We start from the raw sequence: 17,705 nt of genomic DNA, 5'->3' as shown, positions 1-17,705 counted from the left end.
TTTACCGAAGGTTCATTTGTGAAAAACTGCATCATCGAAGCAGTGAAAGCTTTCGGTAATTCCTTAACTCTTGAGGAAGCAATGAGTATTCCCCTTAGTGCAAAAACAATAACGTCAAGAATTACTGATATCAGTAATTCTGTAAGAGAAAAATTAAGAAATCTTTTAAAGTCATGTAGGTATTTTTCTTTATGTCTTGACGAAAGCACCGATATTCGACACTTGAGTCAATTGAGTATTTTTACTCGAATCGTGCAAGACAATTTCTCATGTGTTGAGAAGCTTTTAGATTTTCTCATTACATGATACTATTGTGATCAAAAAATAAGGTGAAATTGTTTATAACTTTTAAAATCTTTATTTATTCTTCTAAATCTATTTCATCGCCTTCAAAGTACTCCCCTCCCGATACAATACACTTATGCCAACGTTTTTTCCAATCCTCGAAACAATTGTTGAAGTCGATTTTCGGAATGGCCTTCAAAGCGCGCAGCGATTCGGTTCTTATCTCCTCAATCGTGTCGAAACGGTGTCCCCGGAGCGGTCTCTTGAGCTTAGGGAATAGCCAGAAGTCACACGGTGCTAAATCAGGCGAATACGGTGGTTGTGGAACGATATGAGTTGAATTTTTGGCGAAATGGTCTCGAAGAATCAATGCAGTGTGAGATGGTGCATTATCGTGGTGCAAAAACCAAGAATTGTCTGCCCATAATTCTGGCCTCTTTTTGCGAATAGTTTCACGTAAACGTTGCATAACGCTCAAATAATATTCCTTGTTAACAGTTTGGCCCGGCGGAAGGAATTCATAATGCACCACACTACGATAATCGAAGAAAACTGTTAACATGACCTTGATTTTTGAACGACTTTGGCGCGATCTTTTCGGTCTTGACTCACCTTTTGCACGGTATTCGCTTGATTGGTCGGTTGTTTCCGGGTCGTATGCATAGATCCAAGTCTCATCTCCAGTTATCATGCATTTCATTTTATCCTGATAGTCAGAAAGCATTGTTTCACAGACTTCAACGCGACGCTGTTTTTCCAAAAAATTGAGTGTTTTTGGCACCAAACGAGATTTCACTCTTCTCAGGCACAAAACATCTTTCAAAATGGTCTGGACTGATCCAAATGAAATGTTAACAGTATCAGCGAGGTCTCTAATTGTCAATCGATGATTCTTGAGCACCAAATCTTTGATTTCCTTGATGTGTTGTTCATCGGTTGACGTTGATGGTCGTCCAGGGCGCTTTTTGTCTTCAGCACTTTCTCTGCCTTCTTTGAATTGTTTGTACCACTTGTAAACATTTTTTTGTGACATAGCCTGGTCACCGAAGGCCTTCTGCAACATTCTCAACGTTTCTGCAGCAGAAATTTCATTCCGCAAACAAAATTTAATGCAACTTCTTTGCTCAACAAAATCAGACATTGTAAAAATCGTTAAATTAACTTTTTGTTGTTCACAAAACACGTGCGCAACTATTGACAAATGCAGATATCGGCATGAAATTTGACACACAGATGTCAGTGACAGTACTACCAACTTAAAAAAAAAGATTTGACAGAATCGAAGAGCCCGCGTATTTTAAATTAAAAATTTCAACTTATTTTTTGATCACAGTAGTACAACAACGAGTCTTGATATTTTTTTGGCAGTTGAAGACTCGCTTAAAAAATTTGATGTAGATTTTAGTAAATGTTTTTCGATTACGACGGATAGCGCGAAAGGTATGACAGGTGCGAAGATAGGATTCGCCGGTCAATTAAAGCAGCGAAACTTTAACATCCTTATTATACATTGTATAATTCATCAGGAAGCATTAAGCGGTAAAGTTATTAAATTGTCAACAGCTATGGAGACTGTGACTAAAATAATTAATATAATTAAAGGTGGACATAAATTTCTTACTCATCGGAAATTTCAATTATTTCTCAATGAACATAATGCTGTTCACATAATGCTGTCAACATAATGCTGATTCAACCATACCATCTAATATAATTCTCACTTGGTTTGGATTTAAATTAAACGAGTTCAATTCATCCAGTTTACTGCATTTATATCACTTTAAGAAAAGCATATCAACAAGACAGTATTTATAAGGATAAACTACAAAAATACTAAGTTATTTATATGAATTATAATTTACTTCTTTCTTTTAAAGGTAGTTAAATTAATTAAATCACCAATAATGTATTTATTAATCTTGAATTAATAAAACTTCTACCAAAACTGTGTATGCGAGTACACAATTTTCCGTTCCTAAATTTCAAGAAACATTTGTTACCTTCCTTATACCGGATGTGTAAAGCTTTACGAGAGAAGCTCTTATTATCCCGAACCCCAAAAATTTAAAATTTCACTAGTGAATATTTCCACAGTTTTTCATAGGATAATTAAGACATTTCTAATTATCCTTTTTATACCGGATGTTAAAAATCTACGGAAAAGTTCGCAAATCCCTCAGCCATTATTTCCAAATTCCAAAAGTTAATTTTAATTACCTTTCTTGCCGATTGTTAAATTGATTTGAGTTGGCTCTCAATTTCCAAACCACAAAAGATTTCATAATAACTATTACCTTGATTTTAGAGAATAAGTAATTACCTTCAATTACCATTCCTATATCCCGGGTGTCTACCATATACAGGAAGGCTCTAATTTCTCCTTATCACAGATTCTAGATTTCATAAGTAAATTTTTATTATCTTTCTCATACCGGATGTTCAAATTGAACGAGAGAAGCTCGTCACTTTTCAAACCATAGTAACACAAGCCTTTAAAATGAGTATATGAATATATCCCAATTATTCAAGAGTAAAACTTTCTCATAACATTTAAATTCACTATCAATGGATATGATCATTAACCATTAATCGATGTACTTGGACATCCTCGTATACAAATTCTATAATGATTTCACAAGTTTTCATAGATTCTTGGATTTTGCTCCACCTTTATTTAAGCAGAATAATTAATTCTATACATCCTCTTAGTTTATCTACTTTATACTGCGTGTTTTAATTATACGAAAATTTTGTAATTTCCCAGAACACAACAGACTAAACCACCATGCTTATCTCCTTACACCTCACTTCTTAAGGGGATTAGATGCTTTTTTAGAGAGGTATGCTTCCTCGCGATCCTGCATTCAAGCCAGGATCCCCAGTCCTCTGGGATTAAACCCAGGGGATTATGGTCTAACGAGCTCGAGTACCTCGGGTGCGCTACGCCCGAACTGTGCCGTCAAAAAAAACAGTTACAGCCTCTGGGGAAGCAGTTATGTTACCATAACTGACAGTCAAAGTCCTGTCCGACAGCATGTTTTGTGTCCAATCGACCAAAATTTTCAGGGATGTCATGCTTGCGCAAGGCCTCTTTGATCGTTGTATATGAGGTGGTATCGAAAGCCCCCTCAACACTGAAATAAGTTTTTAAAATTTTCAGTTATCTCTTTAGTTATCCTTTCAGTTGTTTTATTATCTCCACTATTTTCATATCATTATTATTGCTTTCATTGTTATTAGTCTCATCATGTTACTTACAGACACTTGTCCCTATATTAAATAAAATTAATTTTTAAATTCAAAATTACAAAGGTTCATACGAAAATCAGAAAATGTGGAAGGCTGAGAATCAAGCGAGGATAGTATTCGCAAATATTATAATATTTATGTCATAAAAATACGTACTGAATTACAATATCGCAAAAATGTTAAAAAATACATCGTCAAATGTATAATAATAATTGAAATAATCGACAAATGTTTCAATGCTCTTCGAATCCTTTTCAATGTCGTATAAATTAAAACAGAAAGAACTAGTGGAAATAGATGATAAATATAATTCGGAAGCAAAGAGGAGCAAATTTGATACATAGTAGTCGAACTAAAACAAAAGAAAATCGGTCGCAACATTTTAAATGCAAATTATTGAAAATTATGTACGTCATATATAATCGCAAATAATAAAAACAGAACAATAAAAATTTAGAAAACTACTCGAAATAATTCATTGAGAAAGTGGCTCATCTTATTATTAAAAAAAATAAAATAGAACGCAAATTAGAAGATTCTCCTACGTGGCAGTGATGGTATTCACAAACATCCATCCAAACCGGCACCCAGAAATTTTTGTTGTTTAAAGTAATAATAAAAGCCATGAAATATATTTGTAGTTTCCCAATCCATTCAGGCTTCAAAAATGTGAATTATTAATAAAGGCAAAAGTAGTAAGAAACACGTCATAATAAAGAAACCTGAAAAAAAGGGAAAAAACAAATCCGGAGCAAGTACATTCTTGCAGAAAATCTCGAGTGACAAAATTAATAAATAAATTAAATAAACATTTAAATATGAAGATTAACATAAAGCATACATACTGAAAAAATAAGAATGATGCAGAAGTAGGAAGAACAAAAGCGAGCAGATAAATCAAAAACGTGAAAAAGCTGCGACACGTGAAGGAAGATTGAGCGCGCAAAATATTAAGGAATGCGGGGAGTATAAGAAATAGTCAGAAGGAAGGAGGAATAATGTCAGCAAAGTAACTTATAATAGCGGAATTCCCCCGGGAATCTCTAAAAGTTTAGAACATTTCTTAATGACCGATAAATATAATTTATCTAAAAGATCCATATCACTCTGTATGTTTAATTCATTATCCTGTAGAGAAATATGGAAATTAATTTTTATGTATATAGAAATGCGTATGTATGTAAAAAAATATCATATATGATGAAAATATTTTATAAATCACTAAATAACAACTATTTTTTTTAGTTACCTAAATGATCTTGGTAGTTTATCTGAATTCATCATAGTATTTATTAATTCGTTGAATTCCTGAAAATATTGCCAGAATACACTATGATTTTTTATGTTTATTATTGATATAGTCAATATTAATAGTATTGCTGTTGTAGTATTTATATATAAATTTATATAGCAAAGATAAGCAAATTTGATAATTTGAAATAGTATTGCTGTTGTAGTATTAATATTGATTATACTAATAATAAACATAAAGAATCATAGTGTATTCTGGCATATTTTCAGGAATTCAACGAATTAATAAACACCATGATGAATTCAAATAAACTACCAAGATCATTTAGGTAACTAAAAAAATAGTTGTTTTTTAGTTATTTATAAAATATTTTATATATAAATACTACAACAATACAATTATGTAAGAAAAAATTGAGCATACAATACACAAGGTGTCAAGAAACTTTTCCAGTCCCGAAGTGTGAAGGTAGATTGGCTCAAATTAAGAAGGAAGGTCTTCTACTGTTTTGCGATATTTGCAATAATTAACGAAAAATTAATTAAAGAAGATCGGCCAATGCGCGTGACTAGAAGTACGTGGCGGTGAAGGCGGTCTCACTGTAACATAATGATGGCGCGCGGCGAAGCGGTGATTGGGGAGGGGAGGAACGATGTGTGTGTAGGCGCGCGGCGAAGGCTCTTCCCCTCCTCAATCACCGCTTCGCCGCGCGCCGCCATTATGTAACAGTGAAACCGCTTTCGCCACCGCGCGCTTCTAGTCACACGCATTGGCCGATCTTTTTTAATTAATTTTTCGTTAATTATTGCAAATATCGCAAAACAGTAGAGGACCTTCTTCCTTAATTTGAGTCAATCTACCTTCATACTTCGGATGTGCGAAAAGTTTTCAGCCACCCTGTATATTTATTTATTTATTTATACAGGGTGACCCATTTTAACTTAGGCAGCCAAATAACTCGAAAAATAAGCAAGATAGAGAAAAATGTTTTAGACAAAAGTTGTATGGTTTCGAGGGGGCCATAAGATGGTATCATTGGTTTGACCTTGAAGAGTCATTTGAAGGTCACGTGAAGGTCACTTCAATTTTTTTAAATGGAATACCCTATATATTTTTGTACATTCTTGTAGCTTATTTCGAGAGCTTTCCAAAACACTATAATTAAGTACCTTTCCGTTAAGTACTTTTTGAGTTATGATGCTTGAAATAATTTCTTAATTTTACATAAACCGTAAAATATCTTGTAAAATATTCATTTTTCGATTATCTTACCTTAATACTTTTATGTACAAAATAATGAGAGGAATCAATTGGTGTAAAGAAAACACATAGTTGTTTTTAAGAAAAAATATGGAATTGTTAATTGCAAATTACATATTTTTTCTTCGAAACAACTATGTGTTTTCTTTACACCAATTGATTCCTCTCATTATTTTGTACATAAAACTATTAAGGTAAGGTAATCGAAAAATGAATATTTTACAAGATATTTTACGGTTTATGTAAAATTAAGAAATTATTTCAAGCCTCATAACTCAAAAAGTACTTAACGAAAATGTACTTAATTATAGTGTTTTGGAAAGCTCTCGAGATGAGCTACAAGAATGTACAAAAATATATAGGATGTTCCATTTAAAAAAATTGAAGTGACCTTCATGTGACCTTCAAATGACTCTTCAAGGTCAAACCAATGATACCATCTTATGGCCCCCTCGAAACCATACAACTTTTGTCTAAAACATTTTTCTTTATCTTGCTTATTTTTCGAGTTATTTGGCTGCCTAAGTTAAAATGGGTCACCCTGTATATTTATTTTTACAATACCTACATTCTTTTTTTCACGTAGTGTTAAAAAAATACTAATATTTATTTATTAAATATGCACATTTTTTAGTTTATTCATCTTTTCATCGAATCATTCATCAAATTAATCATCGAATGTACTTAAAAATGGATTGAAAAAGAAAAGCTATAGAAAATATATCAAAAAGACATTTTCGTCGACTTAAAAAAATAGGTCAAGAATGTTTTACAGTTGTAAATGTCATTAGTACTTCAAACTTATAATCGATTAGTGAAGTGCAGAATTCAGCTATAAATTCTTTACAAAAAGTAAAGAAACTGTATTATTAGAAGACAAGAATACGGCACAAAGCATAAAGAAGGACAATATTTTATTTTTAAAAGACTATGATGAAATGTTAATACTATCATGCATAACTGAAAACAATTGCTATTCTCGCAGTGAAATATGTTCTGTAGAGAGTCTGAATTATATGAAATTACAATTACGTTTATGGAGTCTGTCGAATAACATTTCACATACATCTTTAACTTCGTTATTATCAATTTTGAAACAACATCCATGTTTTAATAATTTGCCGAAACATGCAAAATCATTTTTAAGAACGCCTCGAAAAACAAATGTGATATATCACCAGGAAAATTTTATTATTTTGGTATTATGCCTATTCTTAAATCTTATTTTCAACGTTATGGGAATAACAATGAAAATTATATAAAACTTCAAGTAGGCATCGGTAAGCTTCCTATTTCTTGGTCTTTGGAAAATCAATTATGGACCATATTTGGCCTGAAGTATTTTTAATTGGTTTTTTCTTCGGAATGTTTAAACCGTTTGATACTAACTTATTTTAGAATATTTTGTAATAGAATGTAAAATTGTATGTAAAAATGGTGTACAAAATTATAACATCGTAAAATTTTCAAGTTATAGTTTAATAGGAGATGCTCCTGCAAAATCATTTGTAACTTCAACTAAAGGACACAGTAGATATTACAGTTGCTTGAAATGTAATATTGAAGGTTGCTATATTAAGAATCGCATTTGTTTCCCTGGTACTAATTTTCAAGAAAGAACAGATGAACTTGCTACTTGATGAAGTAAACAATTTGGTAAAAATCACTATAAAGAATATTGTAAATTAGTAGAAATACCAGATTTTGGTTTATCACCAACATACCGTTAGATTATATGCATTTGATATGTATTGGCGTCGTGAAAATATTGATAAAATTATGGCTGAGTGGGTCTTTAAAAGTAAGATTACCAGCATTTAAGGTTGAACAAATATCGGATTTATTAAAAAGTATAGAATTAAAAAACTATATTCCAAAAGAATTTTCCAGAAAACCTCGTAATGGACGATGTGAGCAAATGGAAAGCAACTGAACTACGACAATTTTTGTGTTACGTCCAGGCCCGGAGAAGGATGGGTCGAAGGAAGGGCGTAACACTGATATTTTCCCGAAGTCGCAGTAAGAGGTGAGCGACTCGGGTCGAACGAACTTTAAGACTCGAAAACAGATAAACGACTCTCTTTAAGACGCTATCATTCTGTTTCGAATGTTCGTTCGGTGGTCCCCTTTTTGGTAAGGGAATTTAATCCCTTTTACGCTGGATGGGACCAAGTGCGATCCTTAACAACTAGGAATGAGAGCAGAGCATAATTAATCAATAGAGAAAATTAATCACAAAAATTTAAATTTACTCATAAAAGCAATTGATTAAATTTAAACATAAAAGATAATGATATAATTATATTTTTATAATTAATAGCGTTATATCAAGTGTAATGAGAATGTGTGAGTGTGGATGTATGCGTGTTTTCTCGAGGGTGTTATATAAGTACGGAGGTCGTCAGATCGAACAGATTAAGAGGTGATGCTATTTTTATGCTCGACTGGAGATTACAATAATTGTTAGTTTTTCTTTCCAAGTAAGAGTTAATTGTCAGATTTTAAAATATAAAAATTATAAGCCAAGAAGAAGAAAAGGAAATAATTTAAAGATCAGATTGACTTACAGTTTTGCACTAAACGACGTTAGTGGTGATTGAGTTGCGACTCTCAGTGGACTCCTAATCTTTAGTATTGAGGATGATGGGTAACCCAGTAAAATTAGACTTGAAAAGGACAAAACTATAAAAAAATTAGGATCAAGCTGGATTTTTGTGGAGACCTTTATTTCGATGTTCTAATGAAATCCTGAAAAGTTAATTTGATCCATGGGTTTTTTTTATAGGGGATAAAAGGGGGTAAATTTTAGTTTTTTGCCATTATCTCGAAAACTGTCAATTTTTCGAGAAAAACAGCTGTTATTAAAATTGTAGCTCATAAAATTCTTTCCAAAAGGGTTATTATACTTTTTTGTGTGGAGTCAACCATTTCGAAGATATAGAGTGAATTATGTCTGAAAGAGAAAATGTGCACACCACTATAGTATTATATGTGACTATGAGGTGCAGAAAAGTTATATTAGAAATATTTTGCTGTCGAGAAATATTTTATAAGTATTATTAGTACACCCAAAAAAAATATTATAATATTATAATAATAATATTATAATATTATTGCAATCATATGTAGATGAGGATTATTGATATATAATGTTAAAAGTTATATTATAATAATAATAATATTATAATATTATAATATTCTTTTAGATATATACTTTCAAATATTCATGTCACAAGTTCACTATTCTGTGCAATTTAATTTTTTCTTCTAACAGCTTATTACGCGTGATAGCTAGTACTTCGTCGAAAATGTACGCGAGTGATCTACATATATTACCTATCCCTGCATTACCGGCCTTGCGCTCCTATGAGCAGGCCAGAAACGAATCCCATTTTCAGTTATTGTTTCTCGTGAACTTTGTGGCACTTTAAAAACCTCAGCGCAATCCTGTAAGTCCTTGCGATTTTGGAACAATTTAATAACCTTTTTTTTCCAATCTGAAATAGCGCAGATGTAGTATCACATCCGCTGATAGCATGGATCAATAAAATATGATTTTTACTGTTTTTAAAACTGTCAAAACTTTTGGATGAGTATACTTTTTTTTCAGCTTTCCCTTTCCCTGGTTTTAAATAATAAATTTCTTGATCAGGTGAAATTCTTGCAATTAAAAGAATCAATAAATCAACATCCTCGCCAATGACTATTGTTTTAATATTAGTATGATAGTGCTCCAATGCAGTTTTTATGATGAGAACATCAGCGTCATCTTGGGCTTGTTTGACAGAGATGTTTGCGCTAACAGAAATAAATCTACTTTTGTTTTTTTCGTTGCTGAGAAATTTATCTTGTTTTATAAGGACATTCATGGACGCATCAAACAGAACATCTGTAGATCCAGGAAATTGTGAATATCGACGACGTTGCTCCAATCCTTGATTTTATACTTTTTTCAATGTTATCGTAACCGTCAAAAACTACAATAACATTAGCTCCGAAATGCTTCAATACATAATGAATATATTGATAACAGATATTATCGAAAGTAGCATCTTTGTTCCACACAACACGATGTAATAGAAACCCGCAATTATAAATATGTCAGTTGTAGTATTAGGTTCAATAACAATAGAATTGAAACAATCATAAAAGGTTGATTTAGTTGTTTTCCTCATTCCTACGACATCAAAAAGAGCCAATGGGTATGGGGCTAGTTCATATTGGAGAAATTGTTCAAGTTGGTCTTCAAATTTTTTTGTCACACTGATGCGTTGAAAGAGTAATAGTGAATCAATTACCACTCTAGTATTGTGAACTTTAACAGAACTGGTCACAGTTAAAAGAGGAAGAACTTTGTCTGCACGTTTCAATTTGATTTTATCAAATTTTTCTCCAATTATTTTTTGCATGGAATTTAGACCAACTTCATAAGCATTGAAGCAATTAATTTTCTCATCGCCGACGATACCAGTAGCTATAGATATTATCTGTGGAATCTGTGGAAAGGGATCATTACTTGAAAACCATTCTATTATTTTTTGAACATCAGCATCATCTCGTTTGATACGAGAATCTCGCGCATCAACATGCTGATCTGCAATGTCCAATGAAATATTGCAAAGTTTTTCAATGCCTTCACATACAGCATTGGTCGCATGCATACCGTATACCCATTTGCTGAGTACACTTTCTTGAGTGCTTCTTCCTCTTGCTACACTTCCGTCTATTTTAATGGACTTCATCAAAGACTGTTCAATAATCATATCAATCCAAGTACCGCTACTGAATTTATTAGTACGGCGAATAGTAAAGAAACCGTTTATAAATTTCTCGAAAGCACTTTCTTCCATATTTTTTTTTAAATGCAATATATCCTGAAGATATAGGTGCGCAGATTTAGCGTAAAGAAAGTGTCCAGACGCATGAAAATATGGTAGCATTTTTTTAATGGAACTTAAATGTGCTGCCCAATCGGCCATTCTTTCAGATCTAATAAATTCTTTGGCAATTGAATTCTTTAAATATTGCACCCACAATCTTGCAGTAGAACCTCTTTGTTCATACAACCGTAATTTTTCATGAAATTTGTTTGATAATTCCTTCACGTCATCATCTGAATTTTCTATGTCTTCGTATGTTATTATGTTGCTGGCGACTTCAGTTATGAGTTTCCTAAGATGATTTTGAGTGTCAGTATCTACGTCTATATCATTAAGTATAATTGCAGACAAAGCCTGATGAAGTAGAGTGTGTCCTCTAATTGCTCTAGCATAAGCGTGTCCATTTAACATTTTTTCAACTGAATTTGGTGCATAAATGATGCTCAAAACTTCTTTTAAACCGCTTCCTTCCATTATATACCCGATTGATCCAAGGAACGACATTATCAAATGGAAGCCATCGAGTCTCACTATTATTTTAGAAAAATCAGAGGTTTCGGGTGAAGATGCTACTATTTCTCGCGCTTTAATATATAAAGGTTGGTCAAATGTAATAACACATGTGTTGTGACCATATTTTTTACAATTTTCAAGAGCACAGTGTAAAGCAGTATAAATAGTATTGTAATTACTTGCAGGTTGGGGTGAATAAATGGTAGAAACAAGATTCGTGATTGTGAAAAATCCTGATTATTTTTTGTCAGAGACTGAATATATCCATTCCAACCAGGTACCTGAGATTGATTATCCCACTTTCCAAAGAGCCATAATACATCAATTTTTCGAAGCATGCAGGCTGTTGTTTCCTCATGGCAGTCGAATCTTTCAACTGTAATTTTATTTAAGCCTGCTGAATTATAATTTTAATAAACCTGAATAGAAACGTGAGCTTTTAATGCAAGGTCATGAGCACTTAACATTGTTGTCTGTTTCTTAATTGGTTGTTCTGGTGCGATCGCTTCAGATGGAGTAATCATTTTAATTACTTCCATGATATGCACCGTATTGTGACCATCAATGGTGTATACATTAATATCGACATTGTCAGCAGCAAATTGAACGAAAGAACCAGTTTCTGGTGGTAAAATAAAAGGCTGAGGATGATAAACTGTTGAAACTTCGTACTTCGCTGTATCGGAATATGAAGCTGCTACACCTAAACTTGACAACACATCTAAAATACGTCGAGATCCAAATCGTCGATGTAAAAACGTCAACAAACCCAATTGCAATCGAGACATAAATGTTCTCGGTCTAGCTGCAGCTACTATAGCATGAGAAATGGAGGTGCATTTTAATTTAAATGGTTCTAATTTTCCTTTTCGATTTTTTAATATTACTTGCTCCAGAAACAATTGTAAACTGTGTGGTACGTCATTGTCTAAATTATTAAACATTTAATTCATTAGGGGATATTCACTATTATATTTTATTAAAGCTCGAATGTCTTCACGAATTATTGCTGCAGTAGATTCTATTATTTTAAGCCGTTCTTCTTGTTCATTACAATTTTTATTTTCGTACCAAGCTCTTAAATTGACATCATATACCGTATCTATGAAACAGACAATAGTCAAAGAGCTGCTTTTAGTTGATACGAAAATTCTTTTCCCATACCTTTCCTTAAGCTTCGTTTTAATTGTTAATTTATTTGGAGTATATACTGTGCATGCATCTGCCAATTCCTTTAAAGTAAACTGGTAGTCGTCGTTTTCTTCAATATATGAAAATATCTCTTCCATTGCTACTTCAATACGATGGTCGATAGGTCGACCAACATTACCTGATTTTCGGGAACGGAGAAAATTCAGGTAACATTGATGATGATACCTGGCCTCTGCAGCACGCAAATCCTTAAACATGATTCGATTTTTAACTGTCTTTGCCAAATCACCACCAAGTTCGTCTGCAGTAGCAATTATAGAATCTTTGAAAGCGTGTGCCGATACTAATGAAGTTCCGCGGCGCTTTTTTTCGTCTTTCTTTTTTTCTTTTTCTTCATTGGCCGCATCACCACAAAAAAACAACTTTTTAAAATCAAAAAGAGGCTGTTCACTTAAACGTAATCTAGTACGCGGTAGACTTAAACTTGAAGAAGTACTAAGACCGTCATCTTTACACTCCCTTTTCGAAACGAAGGCGGCAATGCTACTCTTCCGAACATAATTTCTACAGCAATCAATATGAACTTCAATAAAAGTAACATCACGTAAATTTTCTATTTTTCCATCGTTCCTTTCTTTACTCAAAAACTATTAATTGTACGAAAAAAAGTATAATGGCCTTTTTTGTAGAGAATTTTATGATCTATAGTTTTAATAATAGTTTTTCTCGAAAAATTGACAGTTTTCGAAATAATGGCAAAAAACTAAAATTTACCCTCTTTTATCCCCTATAAAAAAAACCCATGGATAAAATTAAGGGTATTTTTCAGGATTTCATTAGAACATTAAAATAAAGGTCTCCACAAAAATTCAGCTTGGTCCTAATTTTTATGAAGTCAAAGTCTAATTTTACTGGGCTAGGGATGCTTGTGGCGTTTGTTCGATGATCGAAAATGTGTGTCTGCATTACGCAAACTGAGGATGGACTGTTAAAAACCAATGACGAACTGAACTGACTGATGATACTGATGTGACCGATTGAACTGATTGATCTGAAATGACTAATCTGAAGTGACCGATGCTCCTTGTAAGCTTCTCTTTTTATACCCGATTTAGTTTGCTTTTCCGGTACATATCTTATCCTTCGATTAGATTTTAGATTCACAAAATTTGTTCAGATGTCTATTTCTTACTAAGGTTTCGAATTTTGTAAGATTTATCTAGCTATTGTTGATTAGATTTGTCGGTTTAGGTCGGCTAAATTCGTCATCGACTTCTTATTTTCCTTCCTGATAAGTTTCGAAATGTTACTATTTCTATCTAAAGAGGGAGATCTATGGGTGCGTTCCGTTTCAAGCATGATGCGCATAGAAGCATGAAAATTCGTTCCGTTTCTCTTCATGCGCATGCGGGAGTGGCTCATTGGCGCACAGTACAATTGGACACGTTGCAATTGCACACCGTGCTATTAGACACATAAGATTGCGCACCGTTCGATTGGACACGTTACATTTGCCCACCATTCAATTCGACACAGTTCTTTTGCGCACAGTTCTTTTGCCCACAGTTCTTTTGCGCATATTAATTTTTTCCCACATTACTTTTGCCCACATTACTTTTGTCCACATTACTTTTGCGCACATTACTTTTGCCCACAGTTCAATTGCGCACATATACTTTTCCATGCGAAGGGAGGGTTCCACATACTTTTCCATGCGAAGGGAGGGTTCCACATGGGTTTGCAACGGGGGGAGGGGGGGCGGGTGTGCAGCTGTGCGTGTACTTTGGAACGCAAACTGGGATTCCACATGGGTTTATAAAACTGTGGGCAAAAGTAATGTGGGCAAAAGTAATGTGCGCAAAAGAACTGTGGGCAAAAGAACTGTGCGCAAAAGAACTGTGCGCAAAAGAACTGTGTCCAATTGAACGGTGGGCAAATGTAACGTGTCCAATCGAACGGTGCGCAATCTTATGTGTCTAATAGCACGGTGTGCAATTGCAACGTGTCCAATTGTACTGTGCGCAAATGAAGGCTTCTCGCTGCATGCATGGTCCAACCTACTCTCAACTGTATTGCCCCGCCTCTTCCGGTGCATGAGACTGCATGGAGTGCCTCACCTCGAGAGGTGAGGCACTGCATGCAGTTTTATGCATTTAATAAATATTAGCGCGAAATTTAATTATTATAAGTTAGGATTGATTGATTTGTCAATTAGCTTTACGTAGATTTTATTATATAGCTTGAATAAATATTAATATATTTAATTAATTAAATATATTAATATTAATTTAATATTAGTTAATTTTTCACAAGGAATATTCTCTTTTGTGTTTTCCATTATAAGAATGGCTAATAAAATTAATATAATAATAAAATTCATATATCAGTTTCTTCTTCATCACTTAAAAATTCATTTTTATCATTACTGCTATTTGAGAAACATGAGTCTTCTTCTTTTATTATAAAAGAAGATGAAACAGATATTATCGCAATTAATTGTGATTTAGTAAATTTTAAACCGTCATCCATATTGCATGAATTGCATGAGATCTGTTCCGTTACTAGAGGTGCATGACCATACATGAAGAAACGGAACGGATTCTGTACTTCGTGCACTAGACTCATGGATTTCGTGCATGAAACGGAACGCACCCTATGTTGTTCTATCGTCGATATATTTCTTTGCCTATATTTTTCTATCTTCAGATAATTATTTGTTAAAGGGATCGGTTCCCGGATTCAGGATCGGTGTTGCTTCATTGTTAGCATTTTGTTCGAAAATCATAAAAATATTTCAAATAATATTCTATAATACGAGAATTCAAATTTAACGGGCGTCAAGAATCTTCTCGAGCTTTCGATCCTTCACAAAAACGTGACCGTTCCCGTTATCTCGCACTTTTTCATCGATCGAGAAACGCTGATCATAAACATTAAGAATAACAACATCAACCGTCGACAAAATCAGCGTAACGTACGGGCATGCGCGCCCATACGTCACGATCAGCTGATTGCCAATCAGCTGATCCAAAAAGACTGCGCGCATGGCAACCGCGAAAAAGCCGACGTCAGACCTCATCGGCGGCCAATTGTACGCGGCGCCCTGAGGTCACCGTCAAATTATAAAATTTATTGGTCCACGTTGCAACGGGTCCAAAATTACGCACGCTATATAACAGGCACCGCACATGGGCCCCTCGCAGTCTAGCACTTCTCGCAAAACCGCATTTTTGATAAACCGCTTCGCTTAGATAAACCGCCGTACTCAGCCGCTCGATAATCTGAAAGCAAATTAGCTTTTCAGCCTTGTATATATATATATATATATAATTTTTTTTTTATTAAATTATAATTGTGGTGTCGTCTAATAATAAAAATAAAAAAAACACAAAAAAAATTACGTGTCGTGGATCGTCTTCATTACTAATCGTGTGGAGTCCCTTTGTTTTAATAAACTATCTGTGGTCGACCGTCCGTCGCGCACGCAAATTTTTCGCCGTCGCGGCAGTTCGAATTCACTCGCGAACACATTTCCTGCGTGTTTTTTCGTGATTACTCATAGATATTAGTTGACAAATATAGATTATTATGAGGCGAAAGGCTCTATTTGATCAATGATTTTGCTTATCACTAATCGAACGATCGGAGCCACAACTTCGTGAAAGGGAGGAATTGTGGAATCGGCTGGACGTAACATTTGTTATATACAGAACCATTCATTTTGAAAAAAATTTTGTCGTTAAAGATATACGAAAATTTTATTTTTTTACATATTGCTATTTGAATTCTGACGAGTCCAGAATTACATATAGAAAAAATTAATGACGCAGAAAAATATTTGGAAAAATTTGTAATATTTTTTGAAAAATCTGTAGCAAGCACTTAATGTCCGATAATATTCATAATTTATTACACTTATCTAATGATAACGAAAGTTTGAAACACTTGATACATTTAGTGCGTTTAAATATGAAAGTAAATATGAAAATTATATGAAAGTTATAAAATCCAAAATCAGAAAAGCTGATCGTCCATTACAACAATTATGCAATATATATGCAGAACTTATAGTATGTGAAAATATTATTACACAATTGTCACACTTATCCGGACAAAAATTTCATGGAATACAAGCAAAGGATCTCTTCTCTATGACTATAATGATCCTCAATATTCGAAAACATTTTTTGAAAACTATATTCTTACAATAGAAGTTCCCAATAATTGCTATATTTTAAAAGATAATTCTATTGTTTTTATTTCGAATTTTGTTACGTCAATATCTGAAAGCGTTTAAATAATTGGAAAAAAATTTCTCCAAAAAATGTGTGTATAAAAGTCCACTACCATCGTCATTCAATTGCTTTCGAGTTTCAAATTTATTGGAATTAAAAACTTGGCCTATTCTCCATATTGATGAAAAAATAATGTTATTTCCCCAAGGAAAATATTATGCTGCTTCCTCTGTTACATTGTGAATTACTATTGTATGTATAATATATTAGTGAAATATCTTTTAATAAAAATGTATCAAAATTCTTTATTAAAAATAAATTATAAAAATTTATCAATAAATTATTAAATTAATATTTTACTCATATTTTTATCATGTTATATGTATTTAAAATTAGAAACAGTTTATTATTACATTGGAGGCTTGCCACGGCCCTATTTTAGAGTCCATCCGCCACTGCTATTTGGTACAGTGGGGATTTTAGTATATACTAGAGGGATCTTGGGGGATGTGGTCACTCTACGACGTTGTGCTTATCGGTGCCGTTTCTCACGGAAGGCCAGTCGGAAGCCAGCATGCAGTGCACGCGAATACCTCCACCGGCACTTATTTAGTCAGCGAGCGACTTTTCAGAGATCCTCCAATCCTCCAATCCTCGCAATCGGCATTGCATCCATCGAGTGAGATACCAACATCGCTCTGGAGTCGCATGTCACTGTGTTAAAAAGCAGCATTAGGTGTGAGATCTGGATAGCTCAATGGTCTAGAACAGTTGCCCGGAAAGCGAAAGACTCGAGTTCGATTCCCGATCCAGCCACTTGCGCCTCACATATTTTTCTAATCCGCGAATATTGTTTTCTAGCAATTATTCGTTGGGCTG

At 33.6% G+C, this 17,705-nt stretch overlaps 1 pseudogene; it reads right to left on the bottom strand.

Annotated features, from left to right (window-relative positions):
• Window positions 1-774: 774 nt before the first annotated feature.
• Window positions 775-1,412, bottom strand: LOC145975151 (protein GVQW3-like; annotated as a pseudogene).
• Window positions 1,413-17,705: the final 16,293 nt, after the last annotated feature.

The sequence above is a fragment of the Camponotus vicinus genome, unplaced genomic scaffold (genome assembly GCF_025532165.1).
Source record: "Camponotus vicinus isolate PSW18456_S1 unplaced genomic scaffold, iyCamVici1.0 SCAF_7, whole genome shotgun sequence".
NCBI lineage: Eukaryota > Metazoa > Arthropoda > Insecta > Hymenoptera > Formicidae > Camponotus > Camponotus vicinus.
The sequence above is the reverse complement of the archived record's forward strand: the minus strand, read 5'-3'. Positions and strand labels throughout refer to the sequence as shown.